The sequence below is a fragment of the Marmota marmota genome, unplaced genomic scaffold, assembly GCF_001458135.2.
Source record: "Marmota marmota marmota unplaced genomic scaffold, marMar, whole genome shotgun sequence".
In the NCBI taxonomy this organism is placed as follows: domain Eukaryota; kingdom Metazoa; phylum Chordata; class Mammalia; order Rodentia; family Sciuridae; genus Marmota; species Marmota marmota.
The window spans coordinates 5,034,833-5,053,240 of NW_025999932.1; positions in this window are offsets into that span (position 1 = coordinate 5,034,833).

Here is an 18,408-nt window from a genome sequence, read left to right on the forward strand (position 1 = left end):
AACCATGGAGTAGAAATGGTGGTGGTTGCATTCACTACTACCTTTAATGACCCAGTAGCAAAGTTTTTCTCTCTGTTTCTGTAGCTATACTTTGCTGACCTAGAGGTCTTAATTCCAGAGGGAAAAATGCTTCCACCGGGAGACAAACAAGGATTCTATTGAATTGGAAGGTGAGGTTGCCTCCAGGCCACTTTGGCTCTTCATGCCTCTGAGTCAGTGGGCCAAGAAGGGAGATATGATGTTAGGGGCTGATTGATTCAGAATACCAAGGGAAAAGCTGACCACCATTTCTAATAGAGATTAGAAAGAATGTGTCTGGAATATAGTAGATGATTTGGGGCATGTCTTAGGACTACCATGTCTTGTATAGAGGTCAATGGGAAATTACAGAAACCCAGTCCAGGCAGGACAGTTTAGGGAGCAGTTGATTCAGGAATAAAGGTTTGGGCCACACACACCCCACCCCCAGGTAAAGAACCATAGTCAGCTGCGATGCTTGCTAAAGGCAGAGGGAACACACAAAGGGTGGTAGAAGAAGGTGGTTATAAATACAGCCATGATTCACTCAATAATGGGAATATATTCTGGGAAATGCCTCTTCAGGTGATTCCATCATTGTGCCAACATGATAGAGTGTACTTACACAAAACTAGACGGTATAGGTCAACCACTCCACATGGCCTCTTGATGAAATTCACAGACAAGGAAGCACAAGGTTTCTGAGGCTGCTGCCAACATAACACACACACCATTCAACAGGAAAGTTTTTATAAGCAGAAGGAGTACACTCTAAGATAACAATGAAAATATAGTGTAATACATAAAGTAGTAACATATTTGTTTATTATTATTATCAACATAATGTACTATACATAATTGAATGTACTATTTTACATAACAGGAAGCTCAGTAGGTTTGTTTATGCCAGTAGATATGTTATCACTACAAACACTTAAACAATGTTTTGACTATGAGATTACAACACTTATGACATTATGACAACTATGACATCTTCGTGTTACAGGAATTTCTCATCTTCATTATAATTTTATAGGTGACATAATATAATCTCCAATAATGTTGTTATTGTGAAATTTTCATGAGTGTGTACTCCTGATCTTTTTATCATCTTGTTATGTGTAAAAATACAAGATCATACACACACACACACACACACACACACACATATATATATATATATACACACACAAAATAATTAAATACTAATATAAATTCTATATGTCTTTGTTATGTGATAAAGATTTTAAATGATAATGTGTCTGTGTATGCATACATACACATACTCAGGAATATATTAGCAAATACCTTTTTTTTCATCTTCATTATGTAACAAGATTATTAATTTTATATTAGCATTTAATCATTGTTAACTTTAGCTCATAGTATTTAAGTTATGACTAACAGAAAAATAAACATCTCTTCAAGGATTTAAATTCCTCTTTTTTTTTTTTTTTGTACTGGGGTTGAACCCAGGGAGGCTTAACCAGTGAGCCATATCTCTAGCCCTTTTGTATATTTTATTTTGATATGGGGCCTGGTAAGTGGCTTAGGGTCTAGTGTCTGAGGCTGGCTTAAACTTGCCATTCTCCTGCCTCATCCTCCTGAGCTGCTGGGATTATAGGTGTATGCCACCATGCCTGGCTTAAATTCCTTTTCTAATGAAGGGATTGGTTTATCTTCAGCTATACATAAGATAATGTATCATGATGGGGAGAATTACGATTTTTTTTGAGATTAAGTTTAGTTTAAGAACTTATGTCTATAAGTCAAATTGAGAAGGGATGGACTTGTGATAGCCAATTGTATGTGTCAAGTTGACTGAACTAAAATATGCCCAGATAGCTGGTAAAACATTATATCTGGGAATATCTAGGAGAGGATTTCCAGAAGAGATTAGAAATTTTAATTTCTTAAAAAATTACACACACACACACACACATACACACATACATATATTTACATATATATATATATATATATATATATATATATATATTCTCATTGCTTCTGTTTCTCTGGAGGAACTTGACTAATTGATTAATACAATGACATAATGCTTTTATTTCTGAAAATTCCTATTTGTTAGAAATAAATTGCTAAGCCAGAAGCACAGTCCATGCAATGCTATTTAGGATCTGCCTGTTGAAATGAGAAATGTCAAAGAATAGTTGGACATATTATAAAGCTGCCGTAGTTCATCAACTGTCTACAAATTATTAACCTTCCTCCAACATGCAAAATATATACATCCCCTTTCAAGTCTTTCTCCTGAAATCTCACTTATTACACACCAACTCATACTCAAATTAAAGGATTTTTGGATCATAAATAAAATCCTGATATAAATGAAGTCTTTGGATATGGTTCCTTGAGTATAGCACCTCTCTACCTGAAAATTCATCAACCAGGGAGACAAATTACATATATATATATATGCAAATATTGACCTGTGTAAACACTCTTTCAAAATGGGTGAGAAGGAGGGCTGGGGGGCTGGGGCTCAGCAGTAGAGTGCTTGCCTTGCACGGGTGAGGCACTGGGTTCTATCCTCAGCACCACGTAAAAATAAACAATGAAACAAACAAACAAACAAATGTATTGTGTTTATCTATAACTAAAAAAACAAAATAGGTTAGAAGGAAACACAAGAATCCCTGGTCCATAGCAAGTATGACGTCTAGCCGAGCACATGTTGAGAGATTCTTGATAATAAGTCAAGGCCTGGGAATAATTCTCCATAGTTTTTGACTCTGTCCTCTGTGGTCTTGGTTTCTTCTCTAAATCGCCCTTTTTTCCATAAAATACAGTTTGTATTTTCAGCTGAAAAATCTTCTCAGCTTCATCTTGTAGAAACTTTGAGTTCCAAAGTCTTCTTTTTTCAGCTGAGTTCAAGTAAACAATGATTTTGTTGATAAAATTCTCTTAAAAACTTCGCGTGTCTCCAGTGATTCTTATATATCATTTTGAAATTAGCCCTTCCTTGGGCTTCCACTGAAACTGGGGAGGGACAAAACTTCTAAGCTTCTCAGAAACATCATCATTTGAATAGCAATCTGAAGCTCACATTAGGTGATTAGGTGTTCCTGAGGTCTTGGAGGAGTTCACAACCACATTCTCTCACTTCTTCAAACCGTGTTTTCTCCTCATAGCTTCTAAATGTTTTTTTTTTTTTTTTTTTTTTTTTTTTTTTTNGGAATTAACTTTACTGTCAAAATAAAAGAAATTTAAAGTTAATTCCGAACGAGATTACATGTAACACGCGCGCAGACGCGCACTGCTGCGCTCTAGACAGCTAAGCCTCTAGTTAGCTGTTTTTAGGTTTAGCATCATTTGCTATCTGAAAAGCATAGGATTTTCTTAAAACTAAAAATTTTTACCTCTTCCATGTTTTATAGACAATCCTTAAGTCTATTCTTCTCTGTTCCCATTTTATTGTAAGAAGCAAGCAGAAGCTACATGATCCCTTCAGCAGTCAGCCTGGAAACCTTCTTAGCTAGATCCTCCAGTTCATTAGGTACCTTTTGTACTTTCAACCATACCTTCACCAGCTAACTGACTGGAACTGAAACCTCATCCAGGAAAAGACAAGTGCTTTCTTGTCTGACTGGTGGCCTGGGCTCACATGCACTATAAAAGTGTGCTCACCCGCAGAAAGGGAAAACACTTGCAAAAATTCATGAAATAAGATTATTTCTATGCCTGGAGAAGAGAAAGAAGTGGTATGGCTAGTGGGGTCAATACTGTATTTAAAACTCTATTATACTAACTAGCTTAAGTATGGTGCTTTACAATTTCTGAAGCACAGTCACACAAATTCTTATGTGCAGTGTATCTTTTGAGATGGTCATGGTGGATTACCAGATCATTTGATACTTGGATAGGTACTTGTTGGTATGAGTCAGAAAGAAAGAAGTTGCAGATGACTAATATTTTATAAAATAATTGCAATAAATATAAACATTAGAAAACAAATAGAAAGAGCACTATGCATGTCCATTTGATAAACACTAACTGTTTCATTCAATACACCCCTAGTGTGGTCATCAAAGAAACTGAAACCCACTGGAGAAGAAAGCAGTATACATAATGCTCCTTAAGACAAAGAAACATCATTATATTTCTAATGAAGTAAATAATAGAGGGCTATGAGACCCTGAAATAGGGGAGTATTCATTTGAACCATTGGGATTGGGATGGTTCTCAAAGATTTCAATCTTAGATGATGAAATGAACCTTCTTTCAAAGGCAGAGAGGGGGCAATCTAAGGAAAGAAAACAAATTAAGCAAAAATGTTGAAGGGAGCCAAACACAAGGTTAAGCTTAGAAAGCACAGGAAACCAGGAACACTTTATTCATGATAACCCCGAGCTGGAAGTGCCATGTGTGGTAGGTGTACACTGTGGGATGATGGAGAGCAGTGGAAAGGACCAGTGTAAAGCAATGGTGTGGGCCAATCCCCAGGCCTCAAAGCAGCAGCAGGAAAAGCAACCTACTATCCTGATGGAACAGACTGAAGGAAGGAAAGACAAAGTGTCGGGGGATAAAAGTCCCAATGGCTGGCCCTCGGAAGGCAGCTGAGTTGCTAGGAAATGGCAATTCTGGAACTTTCTTGGGCGAGATGCTATACTCTGTATGTTGGGAGGGTGCTAGATGACACGGGTATAGATTTTGCTAAAATTCAGAAAATGTACACTTTTAAATTGCAGATATCTTTTATGTAAATTTTACATCAAATGAATATAAATATTAAATTTAATTCATGATATGCATGCTTATACTTTAAGAGGAATTGTACTGATATCTGCAATTTATTTTGAAATACATCAAAAAACACAATGATTAATTCCTGGATAGAAGGATGAAAAAATGAGTGAACATAACAAAATTTAACTAAATGTTAATGGTGAAATCTAGGAGGTGCCTATGTGAACATCTGCCTAAAGATTCTTTAACTTTCATTAGCTTTAACTTTCTAAAAAAGTTTAAAATATACATTGGGAAAACATTTTTAAAAGATGTTCAGTAAAAACATTGTGAGGCAAATTATTATTATGCAAAATTATTTCATATTCATCATTTTCCATAACAGTAAACCAAGGAGGTTTCCTTGAGTTCTTTGAAATGCTGTTATTTACTGCCTGACAATTATTGACGTATTTGCCCTACACTAGAGCTAACCATATTTTTCTTCATTGACTATTTTTATAGAACAAAAGTTAAATGAGCCCAGTCTTTTGCAATTAATTTTTATAGCATCATTGATTAGATTTCCCCAAATAATTTATTTCTCAGTTCATACCCTAGAAGGTAATCCCATTAAATATCGTAGTATAACATATTAAACCAGACTGCCTCGGCATCCCATGGAAAGATTTACACAGGTCTGAAATAAGCTATTTCTGCCTAATGATCTGTATGTAAAAGCAACAGAAATATAGAAGGCAGGAATAATCAATCTATAAAATGTTGTATATCTCCTAAGAGTTGTCTAAGCAATCAAACGTTTCCTGGTGTGGGTGGTTATACGACGCGCTGGCTCCAGTTAACTAAACACTGAAAATATATGTTTCTGTTGAATTTAACATTACTTCTGCACAGCTGTGATGGTAAACCATTTTGTGTGGCCCTTCAAATATACAGCCTAATTATCTAATTCAGTCAGTAAATAAAACAAAGCATTCATCTGCAACCACGGGCAGCAGCTAGACTCTAGGAAGTTATGGGCGGGCGGCACAGAGATTGCTCTTAACCTCAGAGAGTTTTCCACTAAAGACATTTAAAGAGGCAGTGTGAAATTAAAATAAAGGTCCTGCCTCACAGGAATTGCTACCTGGCTGAAGGAAAATACAAAGTTGTCATGAAAAAATAAAGTTTCATTGTCATAAGACAATGCAATACATTTAAAGTATTCTGAAGTACCTCTCCCTTGGGATGCCAATTATAATTTACAAATTTATTTTGTGTTGTTAATGAGTACTTTACAGAGGGACTGTTTTGGATTAATAGTTTGGTATTGAATTTGGAGAAAGGAACATGAAGAAATACTTTAAAATTCTACACTCAACAATGGCTAACATTTATTAAACACTTATTTCTTAAGGCAATCTCTTAAATCATTTTCTACCACCTGTAGTAAAATTCTCATAATAATTTTATGAGGTCAGTACTATTTTTCATGTATTTTTAAAAACTAGGAAATTGATGTTTATGGGGTAAGTTATTTGCTCAAATCTTATTACTAGGGAGAGAGAAGAGACCGGGATTGGTGAATTCCTGATTCCATAGACTATGCTAGAACAGCGAGACTTGCAGCAGAAAGAAATCATAAAGTCAGGAATAGGTTAAAAAGAACTTATGTAATATTTTTCATATATTGTTATATATTCTAAAATATTTCTACCAATCAGTGATCGAGACCCAAAGAATTTTAGTTCTTATGATATTATGAGGAAACTGTGGAGAATTCTTCAAAATGTCAACTAAACATGCCTGGGGAAACTTAATTTAGGAGTCAGGAAAAAAAAAGATGACAACTCATCATCCAGTACTCTCCAGGGATCAACAGCTGACATTCAGTGAGTGCTTACTTGTACCCATGCCCACTTGGCACACTACATATACCTCTTAACAGTCTCTGCTGAGCAGATGGGAACTGGGGCCAGCACAAGCCAGGGGAGTTGCTCCAGGTCCTCCATCTGTGGAGCTTGGTTCACACCCAGGCATGGGCCATCTCTGGGTTCACCTTTATGTCAACTCACGCACACTGCCAAGTCCCCAAAATGTATAGTCTGCACTTTTTGAACTTGCCCATTTGTCTGTGTGTGGCCAGAATTTTCCTTTAATAGTGCTAGTGTACCTACCTGCTCATCAGCTGTGATTTCATTCTTGTTCTCTAGCTCTTGGGGAAGAGCACCACTGTCTCCAGACCTGTGTTTCTATGGGGCTATCATCGCCCTTCTTCAGGTTTCAAGATGAGATGGGAGAAAGATTAGCATATTTTTTGATCATAGCTTTGCTTTCCTCCCCTACATGAAGGATTAGGTTATAGAAACTGATGCCTAAACTGTAGACATCTAAATGGAACAGATTTTGGAGATGGAACAACTATATAGTGGTCACTTCATTTTTTATAATAACAATGAAAATATCCTAGCATCTTTATTTATCTCATCACACACACATAGATAGATAGATAGGTAGATAGATAGATAGATGCCTCTGAATAGAGATGTATTATATGTGCACACATGGACGGCACATCTATATTGATATGTTTATTGTTTACATATATGTATGCATGTTCTATGTAATGGGTAGATGGCATAGGAATAGATTTTTTGGGGTGTACAGGGGAAGTATGTACTCACTTCTTAAGATAAACTATTTTTCTCTCCCATTAGTTGACTTTTTCTTAACCAGTTAGCAGTGTAGAAGTTCGCTGCTTGTATGGTTTAGGTGGTTTCAAAAAGATAGGTTCTTTCTCGTCTGAAAAATGTGTGTGCATGTGTGTGTGTGTGTGTGTGTGTGTGTATAATTTTTCCCACAAGTCCTTTGGCTTTCGCTCAGCCATTTGGGTGATGGTAAGGAAACCCTTCCCGAGAGACCAGAATGAGCCAGGCTCCACCCTTGCTGGTCTAGACCCAGCACTTGAGGGTCCTGCTGTTCTTATTCTTACACTGTGAAAACTGGGTTGTGATTCCTACTAATCCCAACTCAGAGGCTTCAGGTGCTGTCTATGTCACATTTCTTATTTACAAAATAAAGGAAGTAGGAGGTTTTTAAACTCTTGTGTTAGAGTGTTCTCTATATAACTGTGTAATCATAAAATTCGATACTAACAAATAAATAAAAATACCTCAGTATTACCTTCAATTTTTTTTTCTTCTGGATAAAGAGACACATAGCAAATGTATCTCCAAATCTTTTGAAAAGGAAATACAGAAAAAAAATTTAATCCATAATTCAAAGTATTATTTTTACAAAGGTAATAAGCATTCTCCCCTCAGATTCCTTTATGGTGCAAAATGAGATCACAATTGGGTCAAACTGTTCTTTCTACTCATTTTTTACATGCTAGCCAGAAATTTTAACATTCTAAAGAGCATCAGAAAATGCACCAGGGTTTGAATGATTGGGGGTCAGGCAAATTAGACTTTGAGTTTCTTGTCTCCCCTCCTTTAATTCTTGTAGAATTTTCTTCTATGAAATCACATAGTTGGGGTGGGGCTGAAGGAAAGGAAAGCAATCCAGACCCACCACATCACTTTTTTTACTTAGTGTGATGGACACACTGAGGAAAGAACTGGCAGGGGGCATATGACCAGGCACCCCTGGAATGGGGTGCTTCCGGACTTCTCCTCCCATACCTCAAGCCCTCTGCAATGTAACTGCAGTCTGTTCTGTGCATCAGCCTGTCCACGTTCATCCTGGGTCCTTCTGGGATCCCAAGGAAGTCAATGTATGCAGACTGCTCTTTCATGCCTGTGTCCTCCCACCTTCCCCTGTGTCTGCCAACAGGAACACCCCCTCCCAACCCCATCATTCAGAATATCCTGTTGCATACCCCAGCCCATTGCAAAGTGCATTTCCAAGGCATGATGCTTAAAACATTTTTCTCTTATTTTAATAAAAAATTCGAGTTTGTGTCCCAGCCAGCCAATTTATTTCATAGACCTGCTGCTGAAAGTGGCATTTGCCAAACTCCATGATTACATGTTCTAGGGTCAGTGTAGGTAGTGATAGCAACTAACCTGTGTCCATGGAATGACATGCATCACATGGCTTACTTAGAAACCCCCTCTTCTTTCTTTCTCCTGCTTTCAATTCCCTAGTCACGATCAGCCTCTGGTCATTGTCTTTAGGCGTAAACGTCACGTCATGCAGTGGCTCATATGCACAGAGCAAGGAAAGCATTGACCATTCTTGTTGCAAAAGCTGGCATGCAGACAGTGGTGCCCCAGGCTGACTGGGCATCACAGCTCTGGGAGTGAAGGGCAGAGCCACAGTCGTCCCCTCACCCTCTCAGGTCACCTCTGTGTGGTGTTGCCAATGCTGGAAATGGGAGGTCCTTTGTGGGAGCAGAGGGATGGCTTTTCAGTAATGAATATTCCTCACAAGTGAGTCTTCCAGAAGATTCTAAAATTGAAAAATGCAGTTGAAAAGAGATACATAAAAAAGCAATATTGCTTCAAGAAGAAAGAGAAAAATCCTTCCTCAAGGTTGTGCCAGGGATAAGATGAATAAATCATGGGATAATTATACTGCCTGGCTAAAAAATCGGTCCTTTCTTGAATTTAAAAAATTTAAAGATAGATAAATTTCATTAATTTATGAATTTGTAGAATATTTATTCACACTAGTTCATTATCTTCAATTCAGGATGACTTGGAGGTTTGTAGGTATTCATGGTACCTAACTTGGTTAATTCTTATTATACCCCCTAACCTTTTTTACTTGAATATGTGTTTAACATATATTTTTGACCTTAATTCTGCTTGGCTTACTATTCAGACTTTATACAATACTTTCATGACAAAGTAAATCCTCAATTTCAATTCAATCTACTACTGTACACATATTATACCTTTTTTCATTTTTAAAATGTATGTTCTTATGATCAAAGCCCTGATGCATTATTAAAAAATTAAAAATCACATACACATTCAAATTTCTTAAAATAATATTTTACTAGGTTGTTTTAGAAACTCCGTGCTCTAAAGTTTGCCTATAAATGTAGTCATTCTAATAATAAAGTTAAATTAAAAGATCAGGAAAGAATTTTCATCTTGAGCATATTGTCTGTTTAAGAAATGAGGGAGGGGATACCTTTACTAAGAATTTTAGAAGGGCAATTTAAATGAAAAGGTAACATTTTTACCTAAAAACTGATATAAACTGAAAAAGTGTCACCATGCAAACATGGTCCAGAGGGCCCTCTAACATGCATCACAGTGCAACTTGCTGAAGTATGAAAGTCTCAAATACAAACTATTAACTAATGTAAAAGTCTTGAATACACCCTGTTGTACAATCATTTAATTTTAGTTAACTAATTAATAGAAATAAAAACATTTAAAGTTGGGCATAGGACATTTATGAGTCATTTTCTTATTATTAGTTTTTTTTTAGTTATACATAACATTAGGATTCACTTTAATATAATTATAAAAGCATGGAATATAATTTGCCCTAAGTCAGTCCACAGTACTCCCCCCTTCTCTCTCCTCCTCCCTCCCCATGTTCCTTCTTTATACTCTACTTATGTTTCTGCCACTTAAAGTTGTTTTTTTAAACTAGTGTTTTATACACACAAAAGTGAGATTCATGTGGTAATCTGGTACTATTGCATATATGTATGTAGGAAATTTAGGTCAAATTTATTCTACTGTTCTTTCCATGTCCTGTTCCTCCTCCTTCCCCGTAATCCCTTTTCTCTGTCCTACTGATATTTCTTCTGTTTTGATGGCATTTCCCACTTTCTTTCTTTACTTACCCCTGCCCCGCCCCTTTATTTTGCACTAGCTGCTGCACATCAAGAAAACATTTGAACTTTGACTTTGTGGGCATGGCTTATTCCACTTAGCATGATATTCTCCATTTCTAACCATTAACCAGCAAATGACATGATTTCATTCTTATTTATAGCTGAGTGGAACTCTATTGTGTATACATAGCACATTTTCTTTATCCGTTCATCTGACAGGCACTTGGTTTGGTTCCATAGTTTGGCTACTGTGAATTGTGCTCTTAAAAACATTGATGTGACTGTATTCCTGCAGTATGCTGATTTTAGGTCTTTTGGGACATATATTGAAGAATGGGATAGCTAGGTCATATTGTGGTTCCTTTCCTAGTTTTTTTGTTTGTTTGTTTGTTTTTTAGAAATATCCGTACTGCTTCCCAGAGTGGTGGCACTAACGTGCAGTCCCATAAACAATGTGTGACTGTCACTTTTCCCCACATCCTCGCCAACATGTATCATCTGTATTTTTGATAATTGCCATTCTGACTGTATTTTTGATAATTGCCAATCTCAGTGTCCTTTTGATTTGCGTTTTCCTAATTATTACAGGGGTTTAATGTTTTCTCCTGTCTTTATTGGCCATTTGTATTTCTTCTTTTAAGAAGTGTCTGTTTTGTTCTTTTGCTCATTTATTGATTTGGTTATTTTTGGGGGGAGATGTTAAGGTTTTTGAGTTCTTTATGTATCCTGAGTATAATGCTCTCTCTGGGGAGGAGGTGGCACAGTTCTCCCACACTGTAGGCTTACTTCATGGTCTTAACCATCTTCTTTGCTGTGCAGACACTTTTTAATTTGATACCATCCCACATTTCTAACGGCTAAAGGAAAAGAGCAGCACAAATATTCAAAACCAAGGATTTAGAGAAATATCTACAAAGGAAAGTAGGTAGCATTTAAGTGAGAGCTGCAGGTAAGGTTGACTGGTAGGGAAAGGCATCCATAATGCATCGCTGTCCACGTAGAGCAGGATCCCTCCTTTGTAAATGCTGACCAAAATGGTCAGAAAAAATAGGCCCCCAAATGTTACCATCACTTGTCTCTGACTTGTGAGGCAACAGGACATTGAATTGTTTTTATTATCTTTGCCTTTTATTTTAAATTCATTTTTTATATTCTTCTGAGAGAACATGTTGCTTTAATAGAATTAAATTGGTTTGTTATCCTCTGTTGGACAAATGCTCCCTGGAAATGACTCAGAGCTGCGCTGTGTTCCTTACTGTTCTGGCGGGGGTGGCCGGGGGCCTTGCTCTGCATCCCCTCCTCTTCCCCTGCCCACACAGTCCCGACAGAAGGATCAGCACTCCATGGCCTGTCACAGCCCAGGTGAGGGTGCTGCTTTCTCCTTCCCACTGGCCGAGGCGCCCCCATCCTCAGGCCTGCCTGCTTCCTCTCTGGCCCCACTTTCTATTACCTGGTTTGGACACTTTCACGCCCTCCAATCTCAGAACACGGCAGCTGTGCAGGTCCCCAAACTGGGCTGGGCTTCGTGTTGGGAAAAGCGTATGTGTGGCTTCCGGGATGACAGCACCCAACAGCCGTGTTTACCAAAGAGCCTTGGAGACTGTGCACACAGCTGCCGTCGGTGAGACGTGTGCTGGCCTTGACTTCCTCCCACCCCATCCCAGAGCTGTGATTTCCTCAGGGGCTTCCTGGGGGGGCCCTGCAGCCGAGGTACAAAGCAGGCATTCTCTGTCTCCTAAGACCACCAAATAATACCAAGATTGGGCCCTTTGGCCCAGACTGAAAATGGCTTTACAAACTCCCAACCTGGCTTGGCACACAGGGCTCTGATTGTAGAAGGAAGTGTACTTCGTGTAATTATCTGCTGTTGCCATCTTGAAATCATTAATAGTTTTTGAATAAGAGTCTTTGCCCCACAAATTATGTAGCTGGCCCTAGCCCAAATGCTCTTTTGGACCAAAGTGGCAAAGTCAAAATTCACATACAAATAGATTCTGTGAATTGGGAAAAGAACATAGGGCTATCTCTTTCCCTTTGGATCACCTACTCACTCAATGAATCCTAGGAAGAGCCCGTCCTTTCCTAGAGAGCCACCTGGTCCTTACCTTTTGCACCTGACTGGAGATTTGCATTTGAGAATCATTTCAGAAGGAGGAGGTCAAAGCTTCAGGCAGCCTGTGCTGCTACAGAAAGAGTGAATAGAAGTTTCTAAACACTGGATAACCATGAGCTCACGATTCTAGTTACGTGGGTATTTTCACTTAATCGTGCCAGGGAGACCAGTCCCTGAAGGGTTCTCCCTCTGTGTGGACATGAAATTCACACTGTGAATAGAAGACCCAGGCTGGTGCAGTGCAGCCCTGGAGGCTGACCCGAAGCCAAGCCATCCTGGACTGGCTGAGGTTCAGCTAAGAATCAAACTCTGACACCACACAGCACTCCCAGGGTGATTCCTCACCAGGCCTCTTCAAGAAACATAGCATCACTCTCATCCTTTCCCAGATTTGAGTTCAGTGGCTTATGCTCATAGCCTTTTAAATCAATGTCAAATATCCTATGGGACAAGGTCAGAGACAGCTGTCTTCACTGAAACAATAACTGCAGATCAGAAAGAAATTCTTTCTAGCCACAGCCAGCATAAAGTTTTGTCTCTTTCAAATCCTTCACCCTGCCAACAAATTTATGTTCAATGCGTGTAATATCCAATCTGTTTTAGAGATCTGGTACACAGCGACGGAATGGAGTGCATTGTGAATAACTGCAGACAGACTGTAGGAACACAACAGAGCTTTACCTTCATCATGCACTCTTTCCTATCTGTTTACAACCAAGTGGGTCAACTGACTGTCAATTCAGTTCCAGAGCTGTCTTGTCTGGCCTGAGGTTCAGCACAACTCGAGAGACTCCCCTGGCATGTGCTCACAAGGCCTGCCCAGTACTTACCATTAATGATTTCCATTGACAAAGTTATTGGATTCGGGATGAATGTTTACATTGGAAGGGAAACAAACAGATACTCAAGCTGGAGGAGCTTATCTGGGCTAAGCCCTCTGCTGTTGATCCCTGCTAATGAAAAGCAAAGACAAAGGGAGGCTTGGGGCTGAGGTAATGAAGGGAGACAACGGCTGGATTGAGGGCTCATCCGGCACAACAGAGGTAATCTGGGAGAGCCGGGGCTTTGGGCTAAAGACATGGACAAAAACTCGTTACTTTTTGATCCAGTTGTACCCAATGAATGACTCTATTTGCAAAGAAGATTTGGGGTTTTCAAACAAGGGGCAGGAGGCACAATTCTTAATTTTTTTTTCTGTTAAACACACTTGGGTACTTGTTCCAGAATAAATGGTGTCAAAGATCTTCATTTTCTTCTCAAACAACAAAATGAAAGGAGTATAACAATACAGGTACTTAAGAAGGCACAGAATTGACAAAAGGCCAAAAAGTCCAAAGTGCATTTTCAAAGATGCCCCAATTAATACCTTGCTAAACAGGGAAGAAATACAGCTTTATCCTCATGTTCCAAAAGTGCAGAGGTAAAAATTACATGCTGATTAATTGCAATTAATTCATTTTTTAAATTGCATGTTCTGCACATAAAAATCAGATCCATGAGGCTGTGTACAATAGGGTTAAGTTTGAATATTTGGCTCAACTTTGCCTATCTCTGTAAACTCTCTGCCTTTCAAAGCTAAATGCACAGACTTGCAAGCTGTGAGTGCATTAAATTCATTTAAAATTTCCCCATTGTCAGAAACCAAACATGATGGGGGACGGGGCATTAAAATCAAGGTAATATTTCTGGGAAGTAACCGTGATCTTTGAATTCAATACAGATTGAGATGATATCACAAAATCACAAATTACACTTCACTTTTCCTCGGATAAATGGAAACATCTAGAAACAAGGTAATGAAGATTAAATAAAAGTAACATCACAGCCTTTTGGGGATGGGTTGGTGGCAAAGTCAGAGAGTGCTACCGCTGTGGTGTTAGGTCAGAACTCTCTGAGCCTAACACGGAGCTCTTCCGGTGCTCTTCTCATTGCTAAGAGAGAGACTGTTTTAATGGCCATTTTTATTTCCCTCACCTAATTTGAAATGTTAACATGGGAATGTAGACAGTACAAGAGTCGTCGTATAAAAGATGACTGAATTCACCTGACATTTTAGGAAAAGTATATCTTAACCTAAGGAGAGAATATAAAAATTACGATAAAGCTTAAGTGCTATTTGAAAATGTATCTGCCAGCACCGTTTCTATTGTTAATCAAAATGAGTCTTATAGCAAATACGACATCTTTATTTCCAAAGGATGTGAGATTTTCTTACATATTTATAATTGCATTAGAAAAGGAAATATGTTTATGGGAGATTCCTTTTGAATTCCATTAATAAGGCCATATTTCATGTTATTTAAATGATTCGATTTTCTAGAGTACAGTCTTTGTTGATTAAATGACATAAATGCAATTTGTATAGCAACATTCATACATTTTGTTTCATTCTCAACTATAATTCTGCTTTTAAAAGTGATATGTAATGTCATATGTTCAATTTTCTCATGGTATTCCAAAGAATTCCGGAAAAAGTGACAGAACTGCAGTAAAGAGACAGTACAACAAGGAAGCAGAAGGCAGAGGCTGGAAAACAACCAGGAAATAGCCCCCAAGATTTGGGCAGAGAAGGGAAGACACTTTAATTTGGTTCCTTTTCACCCAAATAAAAGCATATACAAATAATGCTCCCCTTGGGAACTTTTCCCAGACCCCAAATTAAATTGGGGAACTGTTGTGAGGGCTCCAGCCCCTGTTGTCCTTTCTATCACTTTTGCCTGTGAGCTGTGACTTCCCGGTACCTACGTTCACTCTGAGCAGCGGGCACAGCAGCCATTTTCCTATCATGGAGCGACGCTGACTGAATATTTTCTGCACACTTTGTGCCGTAGCTCACTTGAGCTTCCCATCAACTCTCTGAGGTGGCCACTCCTTGTCGGGACTGGGAGTCATCTTAGTGTCCTGGGCAGGAGTGTGCACTTCAGTCAGGGTACCTGGGTTTTCATGCTGACTCTGTGATCCTCAGCCATTCACCTTCAGCCAGTGGATCACTGTTGCCTGCCCCCGTTTTCCCATCTATAAAATGGGTAGAAGACAGAGCTCACCCCCAAGGGGTTGTTAGGAAGAATACTAAATAATTTAGTATATATAAGGCATTTGGGATGATGCCAGGCACATAATAGATAGTTAATTAATTTTATTCTCATTTTAATGATAAGAAAAGTGAGGCTTAGGATATCTAAGTCACAGATAGCTAAGTTCTAAATAATCTACCCAACACAGTTTTAAAATAGAAAATATAAAAATGTTTTATTGCCCAAACAGTGAACAGCCGTAGGTGGTGGATAAACACTTAGAGGGAACGGATGGTAAACTACCAACTTGTCAAGCACACTGGCCAGGTACACACAGAAACCACTTGGGCGGGGGTGACCAGGGTTCTGAGACAGACTCTCGCTGCCTTGATGCAGAGCTGCTCTGGCTCAGTCGCAGCCTGTGAGACTTTGACATGGATTCCTAGCATCAGATCACTGTTCAGATGCCAGTTTCTTCTTTCCTGGTTCATGGTATCTGTTCCGCACCCTTGACTGGTAGTTCCGTCTGCAGAAGGAATCCTTATTATAGCAAAGGTAGTATCTCTCAGGTGTGACCACAAAGCTAGGGGAGGGGTGGAGGGGGGATCTGTGGGTGCCAAGGACAAGGCCATGTTCAAGAAGTGTTTAATTGAGCAACTGTTGTGGATCAGACGCTGTGTGTGAGATGTAAGCATTTATAAAGCAAACTTAGGAAGAATGTGGTACTGAAAGATGGAGAATGTATCTAGATTTCTCACCTTGTACCATCCATTAGAATTCAATCCCAGATCATTTAGATAAATGTTTAAAAAAAAAATACAATGAATATTTGTCTGATTTGTTGGTGGCGCAGGCCTTTCCATAAGAGGAAGGGGTGTTGGCCTGCATTGCAGATCTGAGTATCCAAAGGATGGAAGAAGCTTGTGCAGCAGAAAAGAGGTGTTTGATCCCATCTGGAAAGGGTGGTATACACAGACCTGGGTCGAGCATTTGTTAAGTGCTGTTTAAAATGGGCAGAGCAAGTTATGATTCGAACCTCTTAGTATATTTCTACAAGTTTCATAAGAAGCTTTCTTCTTTGTAATGGGATGACAGTTTTTATTTTAGAAGTTTAAACTTCTTTAAAAATCCCAATATTAAAGAAGAAAAGACAATGAGGTATTGGTCTCCCATTGTTTATACTAAGTCTGAGCTTGAAATTCCTGTCAAATCAGAAAGTTGGGAGGCTAATTGAAATGGGAGCAGGAAACAACAACACACTTCTAATGCTCATGTTTCACAGCTCCATTAAAATTCAAAATGTGAAGCAGTTGCTGCAGAGAACCAACAGCGTCCTCTAACCCAGGCGGCCAAAGAGCAGGCCCCTCCATTGATGTCACTTCCATCAAATGATGTTTATTTGCACGTGGGGTTAGGTTACTAATGGAGAGGCCTGCGGCCCATAGTATTTACTGTCATTTTGCATATTTGTCAATGAATTAGAAGACAAATAACATGGCCCCAGATTTAGGCTGGAGATTTTATGTTTGAGGGTTTGGATTCTTTTCTTTGAAGGGCAGGAAGTGGCGGGGGCCGGGTGAGCTTTTCTTTAAATGCATTATTGAAACCCCAGTCTCATCATGAGAAAAACCTGAGAAATTCCAAAGCAAGGGCACCCTACTAAATACCTGGCCAGGCTCCTAAGTCTGTCAAGACCATGAAAGAAGCAAAGTCTGAAAACCTGGTAATACTCAGAATTTTCTTTTCATTGAGCCAAAAAGAAATGTAATAATCCATATTCACATTTTTTCCTTTTTCAAGCTTATGGTCTTAAATAATTTTATTCATAATTTTTTCTGATATTTAGAGTCATTGTAGAAAATTAGGAAGATAGGCATAAAAAAGAAAATGGAAATCCCATAAACACGTAAGAGTAAAATACATCTGGTAATGAAATTATATTATCTGTGTGAATACCTGAAGTCATCTTAAAGTATACAACAAATATATAATTGTTATATGTACAGAGTTTATTATGGCTATAAAACACTTCATAATAGATGAACTGCCCTTGTTTGGTCAATGCATACTCTGGACATTGGAGCTCCTTCTGATCTTAAAACATTTTTGAATAAAGCTCCCTATCTGAGCATTCTTTCTGTTAATTGTTGGATACACCTTTAATCATTTCCTTAGTAATAACTGGAAATGGGACTTTTGAGTCAAAAGCTGTGAGTGATTTTTAAATGTTTGTAAATGTTTCCGAGTTCCCTCCAAATGTGTGCTACTGTATACTCCAATAAACTATGTTTAAAAGTGTCTGCAAGGTCCCTTCACTGATTAAATCAGTTGCTCCACAAAAAAATACCTAAAGAAACCTTTCTATATACCATATTCCTGTCAGAAAAAGCAAAAGTATGAAATAAATTACAAATTTCAAAAGAAATGCTTGATAAGTTTACCACTTTGCACTAAAAAAAATATATTATTTTATTTCTCTTGTTGCTCTGCTCTGAAATATAAATTAACATTATTAAATATAGAACATACTAAATAATGAATAAAAAGGAGATATTTATTGGTAGCTACATGCATTGTTTCCACTTCCAGAATAACTGGGTTTCCATTAAAATTAGTTAATATGCAAGTTTACTTTGATAATTGGTAAATTGAAAATTGATCAATTGAACTTGTGTTTTTATGTAAAACACTAAATATAACGCAATCATTGTGGAAGAAAAGACAGCCAAATGAATGAAGCAGGTGGGAATTACTTTATATTTTCTGTATATTGTTTC